This window comes from Pseudorca crassidens, chromosome 8, assembly GCF_039906515.1.
Source record: "Pseudorca crassidens isolate mPseCra1 chromosome 8, mPseCra1.hap1, whole genome shotgun sequence".
In the NCBI taxonomy this organism is placed as follows: Eukaryota; Metazoa; Chordata; class Mammalia; order Artiodactyla; family Delphinidae; genus Pseudorca; species Pseudorca crassidens.
Window position 1 is genome coordinate 26,818,417 of NC_090303.1, and position 24,763 is coordinate 26,843,179.

General features: G+C 37.1%; 1 protein-coding gene across 6 annotated transcripts in view; it reads right to left on the reverse strand.

The window, feature by feature from the left end:
• CACNA2D1 (calcium voltage-gated channel auxiliary subunit alpha2delta 1) overlaps nt 1-24,763 on the reverse strand; it is a 512,643-nt gene that overhangs the window by 437,524 nt on the left and 50,356 nt on the right. The gene's annotated exons all lie outside the window — the stretch shown is intronic.

The window sequence follows — 24,763 nt, forward strand, 5'->3', positions numbered from 1 at the left end:
GTTAAAATAAATCTTTAATATCAGATAATTCACAATTCATAACAAAAAAATTAAAAATCAAAAGTCTTAGGTTATTTTCCTTTACTATGAAACAAATGACAAGATGATTACTGGAATGTAAACTATTTCTATAAATATGAAATAAGCATTTTAAAATAAAATGGTCGATCTCTTCACAGAAAGACTCATTTGTGCTGTTATTTGTATCTTCCACATTTGAAATAATTCTTCTGCAGTCAGAAGGAAAGGCTTAGAAACTGATCTCATTCGGTCATTTTAGAAACAGGTATGAAGCATTTCACAAGCCCTGATGAAAAGAAGACAGGACTTCGGCTCGAGGGGCCAACTGTAAGACGGCAAGCCCACAGAACTCATCGTCTTTACGGAACAGGAAGGAATCACAAAGCAGCCAGCAACATGAATTAAACATCAACATTCCGAATGAACTGTTGCAGGCTTCTAATTTTTTTTTCATTAATAGTCATTCGGTCACATTCCTCATGCTCCATTTAGAGCACACCCCAATGTGGATTTCAACAAGCAGTTTTAAAACAGACCACCCCGTTTAGTAATGTGAAAATCGAAAGATTTCTGAAGCCAGATCTGTGAATCATATGTGACTCAGCAGCCTCCCACAGGCCTGACATCCTGTATATTTTCCCTTAAAATGTTCCTTCTGTAAAAGAGAGGCTGAATGGACTCCCTTATGGCTACTCAGAAAATACAAAGGAATTTGAGGGCAAGCACTCCATTAGAATTCACGCTATCAGTTCTAGGTCACTGTAGTATAGGAAAAGAAAAAGCCCAATGCTGCATCTCTTGCTATCTGGAGAACAGTCTTTTCAACTATCCATGGTGTATTGCCTCCAAGTTCGACATCATGTTCTCCTATCTCTTGATCACAGCAGGGAAAAAGTAGCTTCACAGGCATTTACATCACCTTTGAACATCCTGCAAATGAATCTTTTTTTTTTTTTTTTTTTCTGTGGTACGCGGGCCTCTCACTGTTGTGGCCTCTCCCGTTGCGGAGCACAGGCTCCAGACGCGCAGGCTCAGCGGCCACGGCTCACGGGCCCAGCCGCTCCGCAGCTCTTCGCGGACCGGGGTACGAACCCGTGTCCCCTGCATCGGCAGACGGACTCTCAACCACTGCGCCACCAGGGAAGCCCCTTGCAAATGAATCTTTAACTGAAGTTATTTATCCAATTAATGCATGTAATAAACATTATTTTAGTCCTAGAATCTGCATATACCTCAGGCTTGCAGTCCACTTTCCTACTTAATGGAAGCTTTCCATATACATTACCCATAAAAAATTATCATGCCAATTCTCCGAATACTTCCTGGGGTAGCTGTTCATTATCTTACTAACAATCTTTTTGTATGGAGGCAAAACTGTTAGAAAGTTCTTCTGGTGCAAAAGAAATTGTGGTATATTTATCTTATAAATTATTAGGCAACTATCTAAAATAAGATCTACCTTTTATAACATTTCTATATTGCTTTTTAGTGATCATTAACACTGTGGAATTTACAAGAAAAATTATAAAACTTTCAGAAAAAATTAGAAGCGTCTCAGACATCCAATTCCTAATGCCTAGCAGAAAACAATGGATGCAGCTGACTTAGTTGTGGCCATCTGACTGCCCTATTTTTGTCTGTGCTTACACTAAGATTTAAACAAAATGAAAAGAGTGAATAAAAATATATGCATGTAAAGGGCAAAGTGAGAATTTATGTCTTCTCCCTGCTATTAAAAAAAAAAAAAAGAGATACAATCAGCAACTAAGGGCAAAACAGGTGATAATGATTAATAAATATCCCATGTAAGTTTAGTATTTTTTCTGGCCAAATGGTAAGTTCTAGAACTTGGTTTGGGGTTTAGAAGCGGACTGGGTCTGGTTTCAGCCAGGTTCTTTGGACTATGGATATAAAGACGCTCCAACACAAGTGTCCAAAAGGAAAGCTGGAACCAAGAACCAAAGAAGTTGCCCACAGAAATAACAGTTCAAAGAGGCTAGATAAGAAGAGTAGAGAGCTCTAGGAAGAGAAGAGCAACTAGAGACAAGGATAGAGCAAAAGCCAAAAACAGCACATAATTTTGGATCAAAGGAGTAGCCCAACAATTTCAAAACGTGGTTAAGGACCTATCTATAGAACTCCTGTGTTCTTGTCTACCTGTGGATACAAAGGGAGCTGCTAAAAGCCCCAACTAGGCCATGAGAGAGACGGCCATGAAGGTTTGTTTAAAGAACTCTACTCTGTATATAATTTTTTACTCTGAGATCACAAAGTGCATCATGCAAAATGCCACTACAATGGGAAGTTAATTTGGTTTTCCTATTTCTTTTAAACAACTAAAGTTTAAGAAGTAAATATACTTATCTTTATATTAATGCTAGGGCACAAATTAGAACCTTATTCTTGACTCTCTATCAGATTCTTCCTGCTGGATTTCTCAGACAGGCCATGGAAATATCTTTGGATAAATTCAAGAACAGTGTATATATTTTCCATCTAAAGCAAACACCTCTCTCAGGATTATGGTAAAGGTGTTCTCATTTCCAGCCAAGCTGGTCTTGTTCTCTATGTTCACTCTTCTGATTTGACAGAAGGGGAAGTTTACGGGACGAATGGGCAGGCAACAGAATTAATGGAAGAGACTCCATTATGCCCATCACAATATCTCTCCTCTTCATCAGAAAAATCCAGAGGAGTGCACAGAGCTGGGAAGCCCAGGGGAAATAACATGTTCCTGATTAACCAACTCTCCCTGAATTTATAACACAGCTGCCTGGTAGTATATAAGATTAAATGAAGAAAAATGAAGCAGAAGGAATTGAAAGAGATTCAATGGCCCCAAAGGAAAAGAACTCAAGAGAAGGAGCGAGGAAGAGGGACACATGGAAGTTGGGAGGAGTGAGGAGGAGAGTATAGAAAAAGAAAGGAGACTAAAAATAAATGCATATTTCTAAAAAATAATATGGAGTTTCTCCTAAAAAGATGAAAATTTACTTTTGCACATCTGAAAATTTTTGACTCATTACCAAAAACTTTAAACAATGCACTATTTACTATCGTTCAAATAATCATTGAAACTTTTAAGATATACAATTAACAGTCCTATAAACTAAAATGATACAGCCTTTTTAATCCAGTTATAATGGAACATATGATTGCTTTGCTCTATTTCACATGGAATTGTGAAACCAAATCTCTTTTAAGACTATGTTTATTTGTATGAAATTTTTTGTTTATGTTCAATTTATTGTTAGGAAAAATAATGTTCACTTATCTTTACAGTTCAAGTACACATCTTTTCAGTGTGGACAATGGATTTGAATAACACTGATTTTTACTGTGTAGATCAATGACACATCAATAAATGGTGATCTGTTTACAGCAGTCATTAGGTTGGCTCCCTGCAGAGAAATGTAGCTCATATTCGTGCATCTCCACATTTTACCTATAGTTATATTTGAACATTTCCATGAAACACAACTTTATTGCACTAAATACTGAAGAGCTGTAGCATCTGCTACTTCTACACCTTAGGCCGCCATCTTTCACATTCTCTTCAGGAGTTCTAAGTGGCTAATAAGGAAAGGTTTAAAGAAGGGCTGAAATCATATTTTTTGAGTTGTATGACCATACATGTTATTTTCTACTGCACATAGTGGGTGACGCAAGATTTGGGTAGTCAAGCTACTATGGGGAGGTGGTCTTGGTTGATCTCTATAACCCTGGCTGGGGGTTTTGCTCCCTAACATTTCAGCTAATGAATTGGAGAATCTTTAGCACATAGACTCTCAAAAGGGAAAATGAACCCAAATGGCAAATAACTCCTGAGCCAACCCTTCTCCTAGACCACTCCTTGCTACAGCAGAGATGTAAGAGATATAGATCTTGAACTTGCCACTCCAGAATTTGACACCACCACTGAATAGCATGTTCTTGCCTACTCTTTCTTCTGCCTACCGTATTTCCCTTCCACGTCTTCTCATTCCTTTAAACCCCAGGGCAAAGGTCAACACCTCACAGACACATTCCTGCCCACACTAGCTAAATCCATCTCTTTGCCCTGCCTCCTGTCCTTCACATCAGGCCCTTATTGTTTCTTCAGGACACTCACAACTCTGCAATTATGATATTCGTCTACTTACTTGTTTTCAGCCTCTTTCCTCTAGTAAAATGTAAACAACACAAGAGAAGGTCGTTCTCATCTGAAATCCAAAGCACTTAGCTTTGCACTGGGATAAAATAGTTGCCCAAGAAAGTATTAATAAAATATTAAATTAAAAAATGAACAACTCTTTGGGGGAAAGCAAGGAGAATGGCCAAAATGGGATATCCACATTTATGCACAAGGCATGGTAAACAGGCTCAACTGGGAAAGCATGGTCTTAAATCCAGTAACTTCTCTTTTTTTCTTAATTAATGGAATGGAGAATAGATAAACATAATCTGGGCTGACACAGAGACCATACACTTTCTATTAAAGTCATGTGGGGAAAAATTTACATTTCAAATGTCTGAATTTTCATACAAAATGTCTGTAAAATTATGTCAGGTCATTTTGGAATGAGAAAAATAAAGGGAACATTGTTTCCCTAGAGCAAAAATTAGACAATCCAACAGGGATGAAGCCACTGCATCAGCAATGGCAATGCAATCAGAGCTAACAATTTTGGGGCACTGTCCACCTCCACCAGCTTTGATCCAGCACTTCATACCACTGCCAATTTGCCCAGCTACATAGACTTCGACTGCTTTGATGATGGGAAGATTCCGCATCATCTGCAGAAACTTCAACCCAAGGGATTATTAAAGGTCTTTCCCTATGAAGTTGAAGTACTGGCATACTAGAGTAAATGTTTACATTCTTCAGAGAAAAGCAGCTACACAAATTGTGTAGAAATACACTGAGGTTGCTATTTAACATTGTCTGGCTTTGCTGATGGCTAAAATTACTTTTAAAAGCTTATTAAGTTCTATGAAGTGGGAAAGTAATGACACCATAGCTGATATCTCATTCACAGCCAAAAGCAGAATCTGAAATTAAAGTGGAAACAGAATATCTCTATTTCTGCATTTTTAGACTTTAAACAAATCAACATACCACTTTATCTTCTTTTAAACTGTTAGAGATTATTAATTCCAAGGAATGTGTTATTTTACATATTCTACAAATTCTTTAATCCAGCCTCATTTCCCTAGGTAGCTGCTTAAGGATTGGCATTCTATTATTCAACAATAACAACAACAAATTAAAGCCCTATGAATTTGTTACTCAGAATAACTAGAACGTATCATTTCACTCCCTGTTCACAAATTTCCAAGTACGTCCCAGTAAGTTACATTTTAATGTTTTATGAGAAGCTTCCATAAACTGGCACCTCCTATATTTCCAATCCTAACTTCTAACAATATTTTCTCTTCTTTTGCTGCACGTAACAATGATCCTTGGGCTTCCCTGGTGGCGCAGTGGTTGAGAGTCTGCCTGTCAATGCAGGGGACACGGGTTCGTGCCCCGGTCCGGGAAGATCCCACATGCTGTGGAGCGGCTGGGCCTGTGAGCCACAACTACTGAGCCTGTGCGTCTGGAGCTTGTGCTCCGCAACAAGAGAGGCCGCGGCAGTGAGAGGCCCGCGCACCGCGATGAAGAGTGGCCCCCGCTCGCCGCAACTAGAGAAAGCCCACGCACAGAAAAGAAGACCCAGCACAGCCAAAAATAAATAAATAAATGAAATTTAAAAAAAAAAAAAAAATGATCTTTATATCATTCTCACTCCAGAATAACATGAGTTCATCTTAACATCATTTTGTATAAAAATTCACAAATCTGAAATAATTTCAGTGTGGCATGTTACTGACAACAACACGTACTCTTCTTTATCCTAATGTACAAACTCTTCACATTCTACTTTCTCTGCTGGAATCATCTATTCCTTGAAATCCTTCTCCTAGAAAATTTCCAATCATCCTTTAAAGACCAAATGCAAATACTTACCTCTCAGCAGATCTCTCCGGATATCATTCAATTTACTTACAATATCACAATGGTATTGAATTTCATAGTAATTATTTGTTTGCCAAGCTCACTCTTATCTTCATGGCAACAATCAAAATGACCATAGTAGGAACTTGACACACAGTAGGAACTCATTAAATGTTTAGTGAATTAATGTTAATTCTATTACATGAGTAACTCTTTGCCATCCCTTCCTCCTTTCCATTCTCACTGTCACTGCTTTTAGGGACTTTTCCCTCTAGTGTATGGACTGTTGCAGTAGCCCGCTAACTGGTCAATCTGACTCTAACTTCCTCTGCATCCAGTACTTGTAACTCTAAGTTACAACATTGAAATAACTGTGCCCTTTACACAGAGCCCCACTAGAAAATCACTTGTTCTAGAGAAGATTAAAAAATAACTTTCATTATAATGAAATTCTATGAGATGCTTAATGTGCAATTTCATTACAAGAGTACAGGCCTAGAATGTTATACAACTGTTTGTCATTTTCATGCTTTTATTAAAATCCCCCTCAGTATTTTTTCTATGTCTAAGAAACATTCTATTATTAGAAAAAGAAAATGAAATTAACTGATCTTCAGTTTTATTTGCTGAACAAATTAGTAAGAAGCTTAAAAACTGCAGCTATTTGATTTATATATTATCATTATACATATTTTTGCATCAATATAATACAGAAAGTATGCTCAGTTACAGCATTAACTTACATATAACTTCTACTCCAATACTGTCAAAAATAAAAATTTTAGCAAATAAATATTAACACAAAAATAAACTATAAAGATTAAGATATTATGTAATCTCATTATAGCATTTCCAAACTTACTGGGTAATTTTAGCACAGTCATTCCTCAAAATATTTGTCCAGTTCTCTGGAAATTAGTGTGAGATTCCTCACTGCATTTAAGATATGCATGGATTAGTTCTCTAAGCAATAACTTACAGAACTGATACAAAGAAAACAGAAATAAATTCAGTAAGGTAAAATTTCATTCTGTATAAAACTATGGCAATATATAATGGAAAGTAGATTTTTATTTTCTACTCTTACCTAAAACATAAAAGAAAATAATCTTATCCAAATTTAGAATGTAGTTTACAAAGAAGAATCCTGAGCACTATTTACAAAACATTAAATATTGATAAAATGTGTGAAAGGGAGGACTTGCAAAGAACCTACAACAATGGATGATTAAATATTATCCACTGTGTCTAGAATCTAGAGATGGCTTACAGTTTCCTTTACATATTCTTATATTTTACTATCTTAAGGTATAGTTAGAAAAAAGGATTACTAATATGACAATATTAAACAGAGAATTGAAGAGACTTGAAAATTGCCAGATTGTTACTAGACTGCCTTAACCCACATAACTCTTTTTCTTTTGACAAGAGGCTTCTAACTGAAGTTACTACAATCAACAACGCTTTATTCATTTTTTGAATATCATATTAACATCCTTCTCCTTTGTTATGGAAAGCCACAAGAAACACTCCAAATGCTGATAGACTAGGTGATTAAACAAGATCAGTCTTCTACTCAAGCAAGCCTCAACTATTCCTTTTTAAGAACTTGATTTTCTGTGCTGTCAATTCCCCCTTTTTAATTGTTACAGGATCTCATACATAATACATACTTTTATTAGAACACATCATATTGCCTTGTGACACAGCATGAGTTGTCAGTAAAGAGTAATAATCTTTGACCTCAACTGACCCACGGACATCAATAAAAAATGAAAATTACACCTACAAGCCGGCTAAAAGGCTTCCATACTGTGGCACTCATAACTCCCCAATAATGTAGTTAGCTCCTTAGTCACTCTCCATTCTACTACAAATCTTTTCCCATTCTGTTTTCAAGAGTTATATTTATAAATGCTCGCTGTTATTCACTGAATAAGCCTACGCATTAGTCTATCTGTATTCTAGAAACAGATTCAGTGTGATCATATCATTTAAAAAAAATATGCAATTGGTCTTTCATTTGCTTATATCTAAATACATCTAGATAAAAAGCAAGTTATACTTTTAAACAATATAGCCTCAATTTTATTTGGAACAATATTTTCTAAAGAAAACCCTCCCAGAGAAAAGAAAGCTATTTAACCGAAAAATGTATTATCGATGGGAAGCTCTCCTTCTGTTGCCAGCTGAAGGTTGACACGGGTCACTCCACAAGAAACTGGACATGAGTGACATTCAAGGCAAACCAGTTGCAATACATACAGCTCACTTCCTAGGGAACATTACACTTCTCCAAGACAGTATAAATGTTTTAAGGTCAGAAGAACACAATGCCTGTCAAAGTGTTCTGTGTACGTTAAAAAGACAGGTAATTTAGGAAGCCTTTCTGACATTTAAAAGGGAATCATGCTTTCACATTCTCCCTCTCTTCCAACTTGACACCTAATTAAGCATCAATACAAAACAATATGATTGAACAGATGTACTAGTCATTAACAGGAATTACCCATTCTCCTATCAAATCAGAATGTACAGAGAGGGCTCTATTTGCAATAGGTTGACTTAATTGCTTGAGAATTCCCCAGAGAAATAAACAAATGGATCAAGACATCTCACATGCATACACACACACACACACACACACCCCCCACAGACAAACACAGACACCCCTTCTAAGCTTTGATCCATGCTTTAGTCATTGTTACATCCATCTCTGCAAATGAGAATTTATGGTGGCTGCAGTCAGGACTAGAAGATCAAATAAACAGATGGAAAAATAAATAAAGCTAAATGAAAGGTAACAGAATTCAGATTCAGCAACACCTTACTACAAATTTCTTACACAGCAATGTTTTTCATAAGATAGTTGTTTAAAAAAATTAGTAAAAAACAGAGCACAATAAACAAAACATCCAAAAAAGCAAAAACAAAACAAATCAAGAAAAACATACACACAGAATACAGAAGAATTGAATCTTCTGGCAATTTACTGTGAAACATTTGTTTCATCACAAGGACCTGATACACAATTACTACAGTTGCAGGGTTTGTTGATTAGATCAGCCGACAGACATCATCAGGGGGAGCTCAGAAGTCCTGAAATATGCCAAGCAATTCTCACATCATTATGCAAGGCAGAGAATCCAGAAAGTTAACACAATTATGTTTTCCTGTCCTTTTGATTAACAGCCGTCTCAGATATGTATTGTATATAGTATCTGCTGACCAAGGTAGCTTCACTTTACCCCTACGAAAACCTCTCTTAACCAAAAGCATCTAAAAAGGAGAAAATAAGGCATTTTCATAACGGGTTAAACATGTAGCTGGATTTTAGAATTTAGAAAACAGATTCCAGTTTTCTTATACTCAAGAAGCTAAGGGCATTAAATTCATGGAATATAACAGATTTATTCCCATGAGTATCACACTGGATCTGAATTTCTGGGGATAACTCAAATGAAAGATTGGGGTCAGAAATACAGAAAATAAAAACGAGGAGCAGAAAAGATGTAGAAACACAACTTTCAAACTGAATGCTCCTAACACACACACACACACACACACACACACACACACACACACACACACTCAGAACAGTTAGGTCTGCCACTATTCTATCTGCCCTACCCCATCACCCATAAAGGAGTCTGTAGAAAACAAAAAAGCGTCGCCTAGTTGCCCATCACCCTAAGTCATATTTCAAGCCACCAGAGAATATAAAGGACTTATTTCAAAGACTGCTTGCATTTCAGATTCTAGAGATGACATTGTCAGGATTGTTCCTAGGCATTTTCAGTGACGGAGAGATTCCCTGGCCACATCATAAAATCTCTCCTATTGGAGCTGTAAGTGCCCAAATAAATTCCCAGGAGTGTGGAGGCGTGGGCTCTGCTCAAGCCTCTTCCCCTACAGATCATTCCCAATTGCCCCAGCCTCATGGCGCCTCCCTCCTCTCTTCCCGAAGCCCGTGTTATCTACACCACTTCCTTATTCATTCACTTATCAGTTACTGCTTTCAACACTTCTTACAATTTTGTATTTATTTTTTATTATAGAGTTAACAAGCTGTCTGTGTGTACTTTCTCCTCCACAAAGATGCAGATTTTTGTGGGCAGGAAACACGCATGTGTGTATGTGGCACGGTGCTTCGTACATATTCTCAATGCCCCCCAGATATGACTGATTTCATTGTAGACTGTCTTAATTGCCTACAGCCCACACAGCATGTCTGCAAAGTCTTGGGTGAAAATCAGTTACGGGTGATTGCCTCAGGCTCTCTCGGCTCCAGGAGCAAGCTTAATGACTGAAAACACACTGGCTGCCCCTCAGTGGAACAAGGCCACGTGTCACCGCATTTCTGCGTCAACTAGAGCTGGGGGTACAGAAAACAGGTGTCACAAAGGAGATCTGCAGGGCACTGGGCACCCTACCCTCTTATGAAATATAGGAAATCTGTGTTTCTTTTCTCAAAACAAAAAAACCTATGACTGGTTTTGTCCAATTCACCAGCTTGGGAAGTTGGTAAGAAATGTAGTTGGATCCCCAAAACTACCAAATTTAGTTTTGAATTCTTTAAAATATATTTCTAGACCTCCCTGGTGGTCCAGCGGTTGAGACTTTGCCTTCCAAGGCAGGGGTTGTGGGTTTGATCCCTGCTTGGGGAGCTAAGATCCCACGTGCCATGTGGCCAGAAAACCTAAACATAAAATCAACAGAAGCAATATTGTAACACATTCAATAGAGACTGTGAAAATGGTCCACATCAAAAAAAAAAAAAAAATCTTAAAAAAAAAAAAAGATAAAATATATTTCTAAATGACTAGGAGCTTTTAATGGATATTTTTCCATCTTCCTATATGTCTGGAACAGCTCAATAAATACCTGTCATCACACACTAGAAATGAAACAAGCTTTAATGCACATAGCACCACTCTTACAGTTCGCCCTATTGTTATTATAAACATAAAACAGCTGGGAACGTGGCAATGCCAACAAAGCACTCAGGATTTCCAGTAGATGTTGTCCTTGCTTGACTTCCTTATTACAAGGCTAATGTTCTCTTCAAAGGGAAAGAACTAAGAGGCAAAATATAATCTTTGACTGTGGACCGTATATTCTTGTCACAGTTAGTAAACAATAGATATTCTAAAACAGCAGGTACCTTAATTCAGTAGTGTTAGCAATGGTTAAACTCTTCTCACCTGAAATGAACAGTTTCACACCTCTTTTCCAAATATATCCTCTGCATCTAATTTAGAAGAATTCATGTGGGTTACACTCTTAAATCTATATATTCACGGAATTTCCATATAGTATCTAGCCTGATTAAATTTTTCCTAGTGACTAGCCCTCTCAGACACTGATAAGTAAAATATTTGGCTTTCAAACAGCATTGAGCTCACTGTTGATGAAAGAAAGCTGTATTGAGGAATGTCAGGCTTATACGTTTAAGAAAATCTCAGGCAATGAAGGAAAACAGAAACAAAACCAACACAACTTGGAGGAAAATGCTGAACAATGAAATGGGGTGTTATTAATTCTCTGCCACTTGAAGATTGTTTTCCACCCTTTGGCATGCTGAGATAATTATATACACATGACACAGTATTATACGCGCTGCTTGCCTACTTAAAAACTGTTCGCCAAAGCAAGTATTATTGATTGAAGCTTCTTGTGCATCACATTTCACACAAAAAAATTGCCTAATTCCCACTGGAGCTAATCCATTACTCAAATTTTGTCAAGGTAAGTCTAGATTATTGTGCAAAACTGCCAGGCTCCATTCCTAATAAAAACTGATTCTTTTTTATTGGGGTCATATAGTCAGCTTTAAAATTCTAACATCTGTTCTTTTGCCAAAACCAACATTCCAGTTATTGATTAAAGCTTCAGAGTTGCTTTGGAAGGTATTAGATTCTCCTTTCCATTTAGATCAGGACTGTTATACTAGATCAATGCACTTGTGGCCATCTGTCAGATTCAGCTCTTCACGTTCGCTTGTCTTCGTCCATATTTTATCTACAGAGTTCGTATAACTAGTATGGTTCTTAGGAAGTTTGGGGAAATTGTCAAGAATGTAAGCAGAAAAATCCAACAGAAGGCATATTTTTGCTTTCTCTCCATTGCTTGAAACATTTGTCTCCATCTTCCTAGATGGGATCTCACCGTCTCAGCTTGCCCAATCCAAAAGAAGGATTTCATAATCGTATCGCTTCACACTTGAAACACTGATTATCCAGTGAACACTAACGATCAGGGATTACTAGGGCTTAAAGGGCAAGGATTCTTTAAGAGAAAAGATCTCTCTCTGTTGCACCTTTTGGTCTCTGCCACATGATTATCTGACCTCAGACTATATCATTCGTGTTCTCGTTCTCTTCCTGGTCCTAAGAATTTGGATGGAAAAAAAAGCACAAGTGCCCTTTGTGGACCTAACTTTCTCTTTCTGTCTTGCTTTAGCTCTCACTGTTTCCACAAGCACTCAAGCATACTGGGCTTGAATATTAGATTCACAAGAGATTATTTATAGCTAAGCCATTAGCTCCAAACACAGGATGAGGCTATCAATCACTTGGTGAGCACCTACGATAGTACTTTTTTCCCAGAATTACGTGCCTGTATAAACAATTTCTCTGAAAACTCCAAAAAAGGAGAGCAGTGTTTGGCAGGAATTCATGCATTTCTAGACCCTTCTTTGTATTGTCATACCATCGAGTAAGACCAAAACACTTTCTTCTAACCCCCAAGATGATAAAATCCAAACTCCACTTGTTGGGAAACAGGATTGACCTTCCTACCCTCTACTGTTAAATACAACAACTGTAACTACTAAGAGGTCATGTCAATCTGGATCTATGTAAGATTAAAGAAAACCATTAAGACATGTGGTTGACATTCAAAAAAGAAAACAAAACCCCTAATGTTATCTAACTCAGACCCTCTTCCAAACATACATAATCTGAATATGTTAAACTTCGACTTTATCTTCTTCTTTGGGAGTTCAATGTTCACAAGAGCTGAGATTTGATTCTCTGTTGTGTGCAGCCTGTGAGGTCCTAGGCAGGACACGCAGTCTTCGTGAATGTTTATTTTCTCACCTGTAAGACAGAGCTATTTACCAGTACCTTTCTCTTAGGGATGTTGTGAGGATTAAATAGAATGACAGATTAAAAGGGTTTAAGAATATTTCGTATACAAGTGCTCAATAAATAGCAATTATTATAATTATATTAAACATTATGATTTATGACAAGCTCAGCTTCTTGAGAGTTTGTTTTAAACTTTGTAATTTATAAAAGGAACTTTTTTTTTTTGATTTTTTTTTTTTAACATCTTTATTGGGGTATAATTGCTTTACAATGGTGTGTTAGTTTCTGCTTTATAACAAAGTGAATCAGTTATACATATACATATGTTCCCATATCTCTTCCCTCTTGCATCTCCCTCCCTCCAACCCTCCCTATCCCACCCCTCCAGGCTGTCACAAAGCACCGAGCCAATATCCCTGTGCTGCTTCCCACTAGCTATCTACCTTACTACGTTTGTTTGTGTGTATATGTCCATGACTCTCTCTCGCCCTGTCACAGCTCACCCTTCCCCCTCCCCATAACCTCAAGTCCGTTCTCTAGGAGGTCTGCGTCTTTATTCCTGCTTTACCCCTAGGTTCTTCATGACATTTTAAAAGGAACTTCTTGAAGTTGAACCATTCTCTGCCTCCCTATGATTTTCACTCACTAGCCTAAATTTCTGATGCTTTCCCTACATGTCTACTTCTGTCATGAACTCTCTGGGCTTGCTAAAAAAATACCAAATTATTAATTGGTATTCTTCCTAGAATATGATTCCTTGCTACTTTAACATCCTAGTCTCTTTGAAAATAATCTAATTTGTCAATAAACTTATTAAATAAAATTTTGATTCTGAGACCTGAAGCCAACATTCAAGTTGTCATCTGACCAGGGTACAGTTCTGTGTCTCAGTAGGGATGGTATGTTTTGCTTATAGTCAACTGGCTACTGCCGCTGCTGGTGTGTGTGTGTGTGTGTGTGTGTGTGTGTGTGTGTGTGTGTGTGTGTGTGTGTGTGTGTTAAACTCAGGAGCTGTACCCAAGCCAGTTCTTCTCCACTCCATACTCTAGATTGTAAACCTAAACTAAGAATTTGTATTTTCCTTGTGAAACTGTATTTTTTTAAATGGGAGTGAGGGAAGAGACTGGGAAAGTGGAACTATTTTTTAGTGACCTGTACCAGTTACTTTTTATTCAGAGTTTCTCAAATCTGTTTCTCCAACTACTTGCATTATAATAAATTAGATGCTTTTAAAAATTACACATTTGTTACATATATACAATGGAATATTACTCAGCCATTAAAAAATTAAATAATACCATTTGCAACAACATGGATGGACCTGGAGATGATCATACTAAATGAAGTAAGTCAGACAGAGAAAGACAAATACCATATGGGAAGGTGGGGGAGGGCTAGTTAGGGAGTTTGGGATTGACATGTACACACTGCTATATTTAAAATAGATAATCAACAAGGACATACTGTACAGCACAGCAAACTCTGCTCAGTACTCTGTATTAACCTAAATGAGAAAATAATTTGAAACAGAATAGATACATGTATATGTATAACTTAATCACTTTGCTGTACACCTGAAACTAACACAACATTGTTAATCAACTACACTCCAATATAAAATAAAAGTTTTTTTAAAAAATTACACATTTGCTGGTCCAGCCCCATGTCTGCTGAATAATGAATTTCAGAGCATGGGTCAAAAGAATCCATGGAAACATAACTCATAAACCATTTTTTCTCATAAAGTTATTAAATATTTACTTCTCCCTAGAAAAACACTTCAAAGATAACCTTGACAAATAACAGAAGCACATAACATTTTTTACCATTTAAAATTAGCAAAGCACTTTAACAAACATACTCTTTCCTATTTACCTTTATAACAATTGTATGAACTGATTTTACAAAAATAATCATGATTATGTAATTTATTTACATTTATCTGAATTTCTCTGAAAATCGCATTTAGGAAAATGTGTGTGTTAAGTATCTGTATTGCCCTCAGACATGTTAAAATATTATTGACTACTCAGAAAATGGCCAAAAATTTCAGATCTAATATCTCCACTGAATCACTCATTACCTCTTTAAAAATATAAAAGTAATACATGGTATGGAAAGCTTTACAGTGAAAAGTAAACGTTTCTTTTCATTCCATACCCAGTTTTATTCCATGGAAGTACAATTATATTTTTCAGTTTCTCTTTATATTCCTTGTTTTGGCCATGTTCAGAACTTGAAATAATCTGTTTTCACCTCCATTTCTTGATTCTTCAGCTGTAAGGAGTCTTACTCACTCTTTCTATGAAATATATGGAACTTAACTCTCCTGTATGACTTTCCTCTCTTCCCCCATATATCCATCTGTCTTTTTCTCTCCCTTCTTCCAACTTTTGCTACTTATAATTTTACTTTTAACTTTTCCATTATTTTCATTTTAACAAATAATACCTTAATTGGTATTTTATTATTGGTATTGGAGGGATGGAATGGGATTTAGGGATTAGCAGATGCATAGATAGACAGATAGACAGATAGATATGGATAAACAACAAGGTCCTATTGTACAGCCCAGGGGACTATATTCAATATCCTGTGATAAACCATAATAGAAAAGAATATGAAAAAGAATGTATATTTATGTATAACTGAGTCACTTTGCTGTACAGCAGAAATTAACATAACATTGTAAATCAACTATACCTCAATAAAATACATTTTTTTAAAAATAGAATCTATTGGACTATCCATAGGCTTTAGGCAATATTACTCACTCCCTAAGTATGAAAAGTGAAAAAACTAGTACCTAGCCATATCCCTCTCCACCGCCTCCCCCAACTCAAAACCCAGATTCCCTCCACTATAGCATTACTTTTAAATTGTCAGCATTTATTACATTTACATTCTGTTCTCTAACTATAATTGTCTCCCATTACATTACCCAAGAAGCAGAAAGTTTCTATTTGTCATTAAAGCATGGTTCGTCTCAAATCTCAAATTTTCTCACCTCTAGAGAAGGTGATAAAATTTAAATAGAAAAATTAGTTTTATGACTGATTACAAAGGTATAAGTTACCCCACACCCCGGAGATGCTCTCACCTTCTGAGAGGGACCACATTCTGCCTGTGGAATGTGTGTTTCTCTAAATAAACTCACTTTCACTTAAAAAAAAGAAAAGAAAGGTATAAGTCAAATAAGTCTACAACAACTCCAGCTTGTGCTTTCAGATAATTCATAATATCAACTTTCTGTCAACACTTTCTATGTATCAGAGCTCATACATAGAGAAAAATACACCATGGTTATGGTTGTTTCAAGAATAAGTTTGCAGAATTGACCATTCAATTTTGCATGTGTTGGGGCGATACAGAACTATTATATAAAGAAAAGCCCACTCTAACTATAGACAGTCTCTTAGAACACATTTTCAAAAACATGACTGGCAGGTAAGAGGGAAGGGTATCCATTTAATAAACACTTTGATACGGTAAATTCAATTTTCACAATACTTCATGATCTACCAACCACTCTTTAACTATTAATGTACATAAATATGTTCTTTATAAAAAACAACAACGATCTAGACTCCAGGGTCCTGTGGAAAATATTGAGTATATATTCTCAATTTATTTGTGATTGCCTTTACCATTACCCCGATGAAAAGACATAATATTTATGGACAACAATTTAAAAGACATTACTCTGGAGTCTAGATTTTATTTGTGAATCAGAGCTATGTTCTTGGGCCACATTATCTTAAAACCCTGTAAATTTACTTTTACTAAGTTTGGCATTGCAATTATACCCTCAGCTGTAACGGAACACAGTTTATAAAATCCAGTATTTCAGTTATTAATCCTTCAGCAACTCATGCATTGAAAATTCATGGGAAGACTTTCTTTCAGACCAATAAAATACTTGAGTTCCCCTACAAAACTAATACAGTACACCCATATATAAATTATTAAATAGATTCATTTCCCTTCTTGCTTTGGCCTCTAGGAAATTTAGGAGAGAAACTTGCTGGTCAATTTTTAAAAACTAAATAATATCCTGTGGTTTACATATTTGCATTCAAACTATCCTAGCCTCATATTCATATTCACCCTTTTCCTATCTTTAACTTTGTATTATTTTCATATTCTACCATATTTTTTATATTCTTGTATTTGTGTCTGTAAACACAAAAATGTTAATAGACACAGTTCTTTCCTAATGGACTAATTTTGCCCATATCACATAAGAGACTACTAAAAAAAACACATACATTGGGGAGAGACATCAACTGACTTGAAGAATGCATCCTTAATAAAGATATTTTGAACCCCACAGTAACAGCAATGAAGTTTGAATTGAATCTGGGTTGTAGAAGTACAGAGTTCTAGTGAGAAGGAAGACATACATGATGAGTAATCTCATATAGGAATTCATTTAAATTTAAGGTAATTTTCAGATGGTCAGAGTTTTGTCTTTCACCTCTGAAATGCACTAGAATTATAGTGAAAGGAAAACAGGAGCAACTAGTCCTTACCGGCCTTCTCATTCTGAAGCCCTCGTCTGTCAAGTGGGTGATTTAGAACCTAAAGTGTTCTTTTGTTTTCTTTGTCCGAAGTCATTCCCAGATTAGTTTGAGACTTGCTTGCACGTGTTTCCCAGCAGTGATCCTGGGCTGTCCTGTTCACTTCTGACCTGCACCTGTTCTTTTCAAGTTTGCACCAAGAGTGCCTGAGGCCTAAACAGAGGCATGCTGGCCCATTCACTGAGACTATTCAGAGAACTGTTAGGGGAGGGGCAGTGGGCGGGATGGTGGCCCTCCAGAGAAGAAAGGAAAGTGACCTCTTAAATCAGAAAATGACCTTCTATTTGTCATTGGTTGTCTAAGTAGTGTAAGGGGACCACCTCCTCTATAATACGCTTTGTTATATCGTAAATGTTACATGGCCTAAAATGGGGCTTCCGAAAAGATTAGATGAATTATTGGTTTTTAAGACTAATCAAGTGACATGTTTAGATACACAGAAAGAGTACAAAATCTATCACATGACTGGTATTCATAAATATTTACTATGTTTGTTCTAAAAACAAAAGGGTAAGTATATGTGAGACATTTCTGCATGAAAACATACAATGGTAACAAGGGATTTGCAGATGACTTAGGTCTCTCTACCTAAGGTTTGGGATTTGATCATTTAACTGCTTCCATCGAAGTGATACTGTGATTTCTTCTAAATCATCAGTTGCAGAGTCATAGAAGAAAGACTCACACTGATATTTTCTCTAGTAACCTAAAAGTCAGTAGAGGTTGTAAAATGAACCACTAGGGATATTTACACACTTGTCACTTAGAATACAGTCTTGATCAGAAAATAGATCATAATTCGTATTGGGTATTTTTCTCCACTAGACGAGTTTACAGAACTTGTGCTTCAGCCTCTTTTACTGAGATTTTTGGGCACTGATCTATTCCAAAAGAGAAGAATTGGACCTGAGGCTGAACTATTCCATCCCAAGGAGGCTTGTAGGCAAGACAGCCAGCTGTACCGTTGCCACTCTGAACTAAAAACTACCTGCCATTCAATTATTCATATTCAGACCTTGTTTGGAAGAGACAGCACTAAGGAGAAATAGAGCAGCAAATATGTGGACTGAGAAGGAAGGAAAAGGATTTTTAATACTTATGAGGGAAAGGAGCATCACAGGAGGAAGATGATATTTGAAACAAGGAATATGGAGAATGTCCTCAGCAATTCTAATAAAAACAGCATCCTCGGTCTTCACACACGCAAATTAAATTGGTAGCAAATATGTATGAAATGTTCAAAGAAATGCTGAATGAGCCGAGGCTTTCAGAATAGGAACAAACACAGTATTTACACTGCCTTCTGTTTTTCACCTGAACTCTACTCTCCCTGCATGCATCATTTTTACATATTTGAAAAGCCAAATTATTTATTTAAAACTAAACAAGCCAAAAGCAGCTTCTGGAAAAATTTGCAAGTCTATATGAAGGGAATATCCACCATGCATAGCCAAGTAAGTGCTGAAAATATGACATGGTAAAATATACAGAAAAACTAGCTCCTTTTCAGTTAGAGTATACACTTAAATCTCTCATTTCCCAAGTTTCATTTGACAAAAACCCTAGAGGATTAAAGCAGCAATTGAAGAAAATCCAGGGTTGTTGTTGTTTTCAATTTCAATGGTATGGACTAAATGGTGTGCCCCCCAAAACTAATATGTTGAAGCCCTAATCCTTAACGTGACTAACTGTATCTGGAAATGGGACCTTTGGGAAATAACTGATGTTAGATGAGGTCATGGGGGTAGGGCGTTTATATGGGATTAGAGGCTTTACAAGAAGAGGGAAAGAGAGATGCTCCCTCTCTGCCACATGAGGACATAGCAAAAAGGTGGCAGTATGCAAACCGGGAAGAGGGGTCTCACCAAGAACCAAATCTGCCAACACCTTGATCTTGAACTTCTCAGCCTCTAGAACTGCGAGAAAAAAGTCTATCGTTTAAGTCATCCAGTCTATGGTATTTTGTTATAGAAGCCCAAGCAGACTAATATAACTAGTTGTAAAATATTTTGAAAAAAGAAAAAAATAGATCACTGTCAAATGAGAAAACAGAAAAAATGAAATAAAAAACACTTTTGCCCTAGAAAAAATTCTATTTTATGATATGAAATAAATACTGCATTAAAATGCTCAAGATAAAAGAAACGTAAAGTTATTTGTTTTGCCTGGTATATAAATGACAAAAATACCTGGCTGGTTGAGGAAGAGATATTTTTCATATAATTTGAAATCAGTAGAAGTTGGGGCAGAAATCAACAAAGTATATTTCACTGCTGAAAATAGCAAAGATGGAGTTGTTTTTAACTGAATGTTGATGCAAGACACAAGGGAAAACAGGGTATGATGTAAGAATCAATTAATGCATGTAGATGAACCACCAATCACAATGTATGGAAATGTTCTTGCGCCCTTATCCCCTACTGAAACACTGGGCCTTGCAAATCCTTTTATGTCTGCATTAATAGCTTCCTCCTCGTTTCAACATCTCCTACAAAACTTCACTATTTCACCAGACAGTGAAACTAAGAATTGTCCGCCTTCCCTCTGGCTCACAAGCCCCTAAAGAGCAGGATCACATTTGGCTCAGCTTGAGCTGTGCTGTGCTTCCCTTTCCACCTCTGCTACTGCTGCCCAAAGAGCTAGAGAGTGAGTCTTCACTCCCACTGCTGGAAGAAAGAAGATACTTCAGAATGTCAAACTGGAATGGACCATAACTTAACATGGAAGGAATTTATTAAATCTTTAGAGAAAGGTAGACAAAGATACCACAAAAAAAGAAAATTACAGGCCAGTATCACTGATGAACCTAGATGCAAAAATCCTCAACAAAATACTAGAAAACTGAATCCAACAATACATGAGAAGGATCATACACCATGATCAAGTGGAATTTATCCCAGGGATGAAAAGATTTTTCAATATCCTCAAAGTCAACAGTGTGATACACCACATCAACAAATTGAAGAGTAAAAACCATATGATCATCTCGATAGATGCAGAAAAAGCTTTTCAGATAAAATTCAACACCCATTTATGATAAAAAAAAAAACTCTCCAGAAAGTGGGCACAGAGGGAACATACCTCAACATAATAAAGGCCATGTATGACAAACCCACAGCAAACATCACACTCAACGGTGAAAAGCTGAAAGCATTTCCTCTAAGATCAGGAATAACACAATGATGTTCACTCTCACCACTTTTATTCAACATAGCCTGGAAATCCTAGCCACGGTAATCAGAGAAATCTCTAGAGAAAGGGACTTTTCTATACATATTTCTTCTGCCCCTCACACCTCCATCCTTCACCCAAAGTGCCTACATATGTCTCCCACTGATGTTCATGGTGAGTAAATGAGCAAGAAACCCTGGTGGTGAAATAGCTCTATTTAAATTTTCTGTTTGGGACATGTATGGGCTTTACCAACTGAGCTGGGAACCTACTGTTTTGGTAATAAAATATATTGTTCATTTTCCAACGAATGTACTTAAAAATACACTTCTGGAACACTACTGCAAGATACCACCTATACTGGATATACTTTCTGACATTTCATTTGTTTTTTACTATATAACATTAACTATATCCTGGCATTAATATTTAGAGTTGTCAACACATTTAGAAATAACTGACATAGGATTTTTTTCAGGTAATTTCAAAATATTTTGGTTCATGGAATGAACGTGCATTCTTGGAATCTTCTGCAAAGTCCCCTAGAGACTACCTGCTACCATTAAGTAAGCAGCAGATTCTGCTCACTTAAATGGCAATAACCACTGCAATAAGCACATTCAGCAAGGGGGGAAAAACTGCTATAGTATTGAATACCCCTCTGTTTTAATCAACCAGATTCCCAAGTCTTATTTTGTGCTTTATTCTCCTGTGGCAACTTTTATATCAAATCCAACTGTACATCATTAGAAAGTGAAAAATAATAAGACTACGCTAGAGATACATTTGCACATGAGATTGCGGGAAGAAATCAGCTCTTGTTTCAAACAACATTTTTTTTAATGGGGTCTTTTTAAAATTAATTTATTTACTTGTGGCTGCGTTGGGTCTTTGTCGCTGCATGCGGGCTTTCTCGAGTTGCGGCGACGAGGGGGGGGGGGTTGCTACTCTTCGTTGCAGTGTGCCGGCTTCTCACTGTGGTGCTTTCTCTTGCTGAGGAGCACAGGCTCTAGGCGCGTGCGCTTCAGTAGTTGCAGCTCGCGGGCTCTAGAGCGCAGGCTCAGTAGTTGTGGTGCACGGGCTTAGTTGCTCCGCGGCTTGTGGGATGTTCCCAGACCAGGGCTCGAACCCGTGTCCCCTGCACTGGCAGGCGGATTCTTAACCATTGGCCACCAGGGAAGCCCCAAACTACATTTCAACATAATAATCATAACCTTCTAAAGCCAAGGGAGCGTCCATTAAGAACCAGCAGGTATGAAGAATGAAATAAAATACACTCCCATACCTATTCAGAGACTTTACATGCAAAAGTAACAAGTCCATTGTTGTTTCACTGTAAAAAATATACTATGAAAATTTAGCTTTTAACAATGAAATTAGAATTATTATAAGGCAATTCGATTAGCACCCTCTACACACACACACACACACACACACACACACACACACACACTTAATGTATACAGTATAAGGTAGTGGCAATTTAAAGAATTATTTATCATGTGGTTAAAGAACAGTGTGGCAGTTTAATTAACTACTTGCACTTGAGATATTTCTTTGAAAAAAATATATCATTTACAATGGCCATATGTCCTTTATAAATCATTAAATGCCCTTACTATGATGGCTAGTAAAGGAATCCACAGTTAGCCCTTCCTCAGGCTCTTTTTTTTTTTTTAATAAACAACCATAAGAAATAATATTAGCAAAGAGAAATATTTGTTAAATAACTCTTGGAAATAAGTGAAGCGATCTTATCCTTCAAAATTTAAAGCATTCATTGCTCCAATCCCTCCCCACCTTAAACGGCATTTTCTTGAATATTATTCTCTATGTAAAACTGAAGATCAACGCTGGATCAAGGAAGATCAGACCTGAGTCAAAAATACACATTTTTAGCAATATTGTTAGCTTGTTTTGCACTGCCAAATTTAATAATGTTTCTTCACATTCACAAATGTTTTCTCATGCTTGTAAGTGCCAAGGATGGCAAATTTTATTTACGAAGTTATAATGTATTGCTATGATGATCCAACAAAGAAAATATCAGTTTTCACATTGTAAATGACCCTTAATTCTCTGAGGTACTCAGATGATCAAGAGGAAAAACTTTAATCAAAACCTGACTTTCCTATAGTATTTCAGACATTTTCCATTTCAAAATACCTGAGAACACAGTATGAATAGTTTATTTTCTTAGCTAGATGCAAATAAGAAGTAGCAAAGGAAATTAAAATATATTAGAATAGCATAAAGTGTTCAGGTTCACAGTGAAGTTTCCTCAGTTCAAATTCAAATCAGAGCTAATCTCTCCATCTCTAGATCTGACTTTCCATTGGCAGGGCTGTCTTCTTTTTATAGGAAAACAGAGAATTACTGACTTTCTACTTATAAATTCACTTTCAGTCTATGAATTAGCAAATATTCTAGAAATTTCATTATACTTGGCAATCAAAGAAAGAGATGGGTCATGGTTTGATTTTGTGTTGGCTTACTTTACTAGTGGCTAAGTGGAGGTGTGACTAGCTAACAACAGATTAGAAAATAAATTCCAGATGTTCTAACCACCTGTACTCTGTTCTGAGAGCAAAATTCACAAAACTATGAAAATGAATTCAGGTGGGTTGTTTATCGTGCAGAGCATTTTCCATTTCATGTATGATCAGCGAGGTGAGAGGCTCTCTGCCCTGAGCAGCTCTAGGCGGCTACATGAGGAAATAAGCAGCAGGATACAGTCAAACAAACAATATTCAGGGGCATCAAAGTTCACCAAACTTGAGGCTCACTGGCTTCTGTCAAGTGGCATTTTCTTCACAAAAAAAGCGCAAAAGACATGCTTGAAATTAGTGTGAGGTCCTGTATAATGTTCACCTTTTGCAGACAAGGTGAGACCATATGAATTTACTTCAAAGATAGGATATTCAGGAACTCACCTCAATATTTAATACTCTATATTTTGTTTTCTAGAAAAAAAAGAAAAGAAACTGTGCAATTGAAAATAATTTAAGATAAATCAGACAACAAGGATAGGAGATTTTTTTTAATCCCTAGACTATGTTCTTTCACAGAAAGTTATCATTTTGGCTGTCATTTCTACCCCAAACATTTTAACGCACACTAGAGGTTAATAAGGTTTGAATGCTCACATTGGTGGTATTTCACAAACAACTGAATTCCAAACTTCATTTATATATAACATATGCTCTGATTTTTTAAAGATTTCCTGGGTTCTTTGCTTCATCTCCATTCTTTTTTTTTTTTGCGGTATGCGGGCCTCTCACTGTTGTGGCCTCTCGCGTTGCGGAGCACAGGCTCCGGACGCGCAGGCTCAGCGGCCATGGCTCACGGGCCCAGCCGCTCCGTGGCATGCGGGATCTTCCCGGACTGGGGCACGAACCCGTGTCCCCTGCATCGGCAGGCGGACTCTCAACCACTGCGCCACCAGGGAAGCTCCATCTCCATTCTTAAATATGCAATCTATTAGTAAAGCCACATGTAGGTGCACATTAGTATGGAAGTGTTACCTCTGCTATGATGATCTTAGTCTCCCTGCCCCAGCAGCCTTCTAATAATGAAGCTGGCCCACTTAGCTAATACCTGAATTTGATGCCTCATTCTTACTTCATGTGTGACCATAGAAACTGTCAGCCTGGGACTTCCTTGGTGGCACAGTGGTTAAGAATCCACCTGCCAATGCAGGGGACACGGGTTCGAGCCCTGTTCCAGGAAGATCCCACATGCCACAGAGCAACTAAGCCCACGTGCCACAACTACTGAAGCCTGAGCACCTAGAGCCCATGCTCCTCAACAAGAGAAGTCACTGCAATAAGAAGCCCGTGCACCGTGATGAAGAACAGCCCCCACTCGCCGCAACTAGAGAAAGCCCACACGCAGCAACGAAGACCCAACACAGCCGAGACATA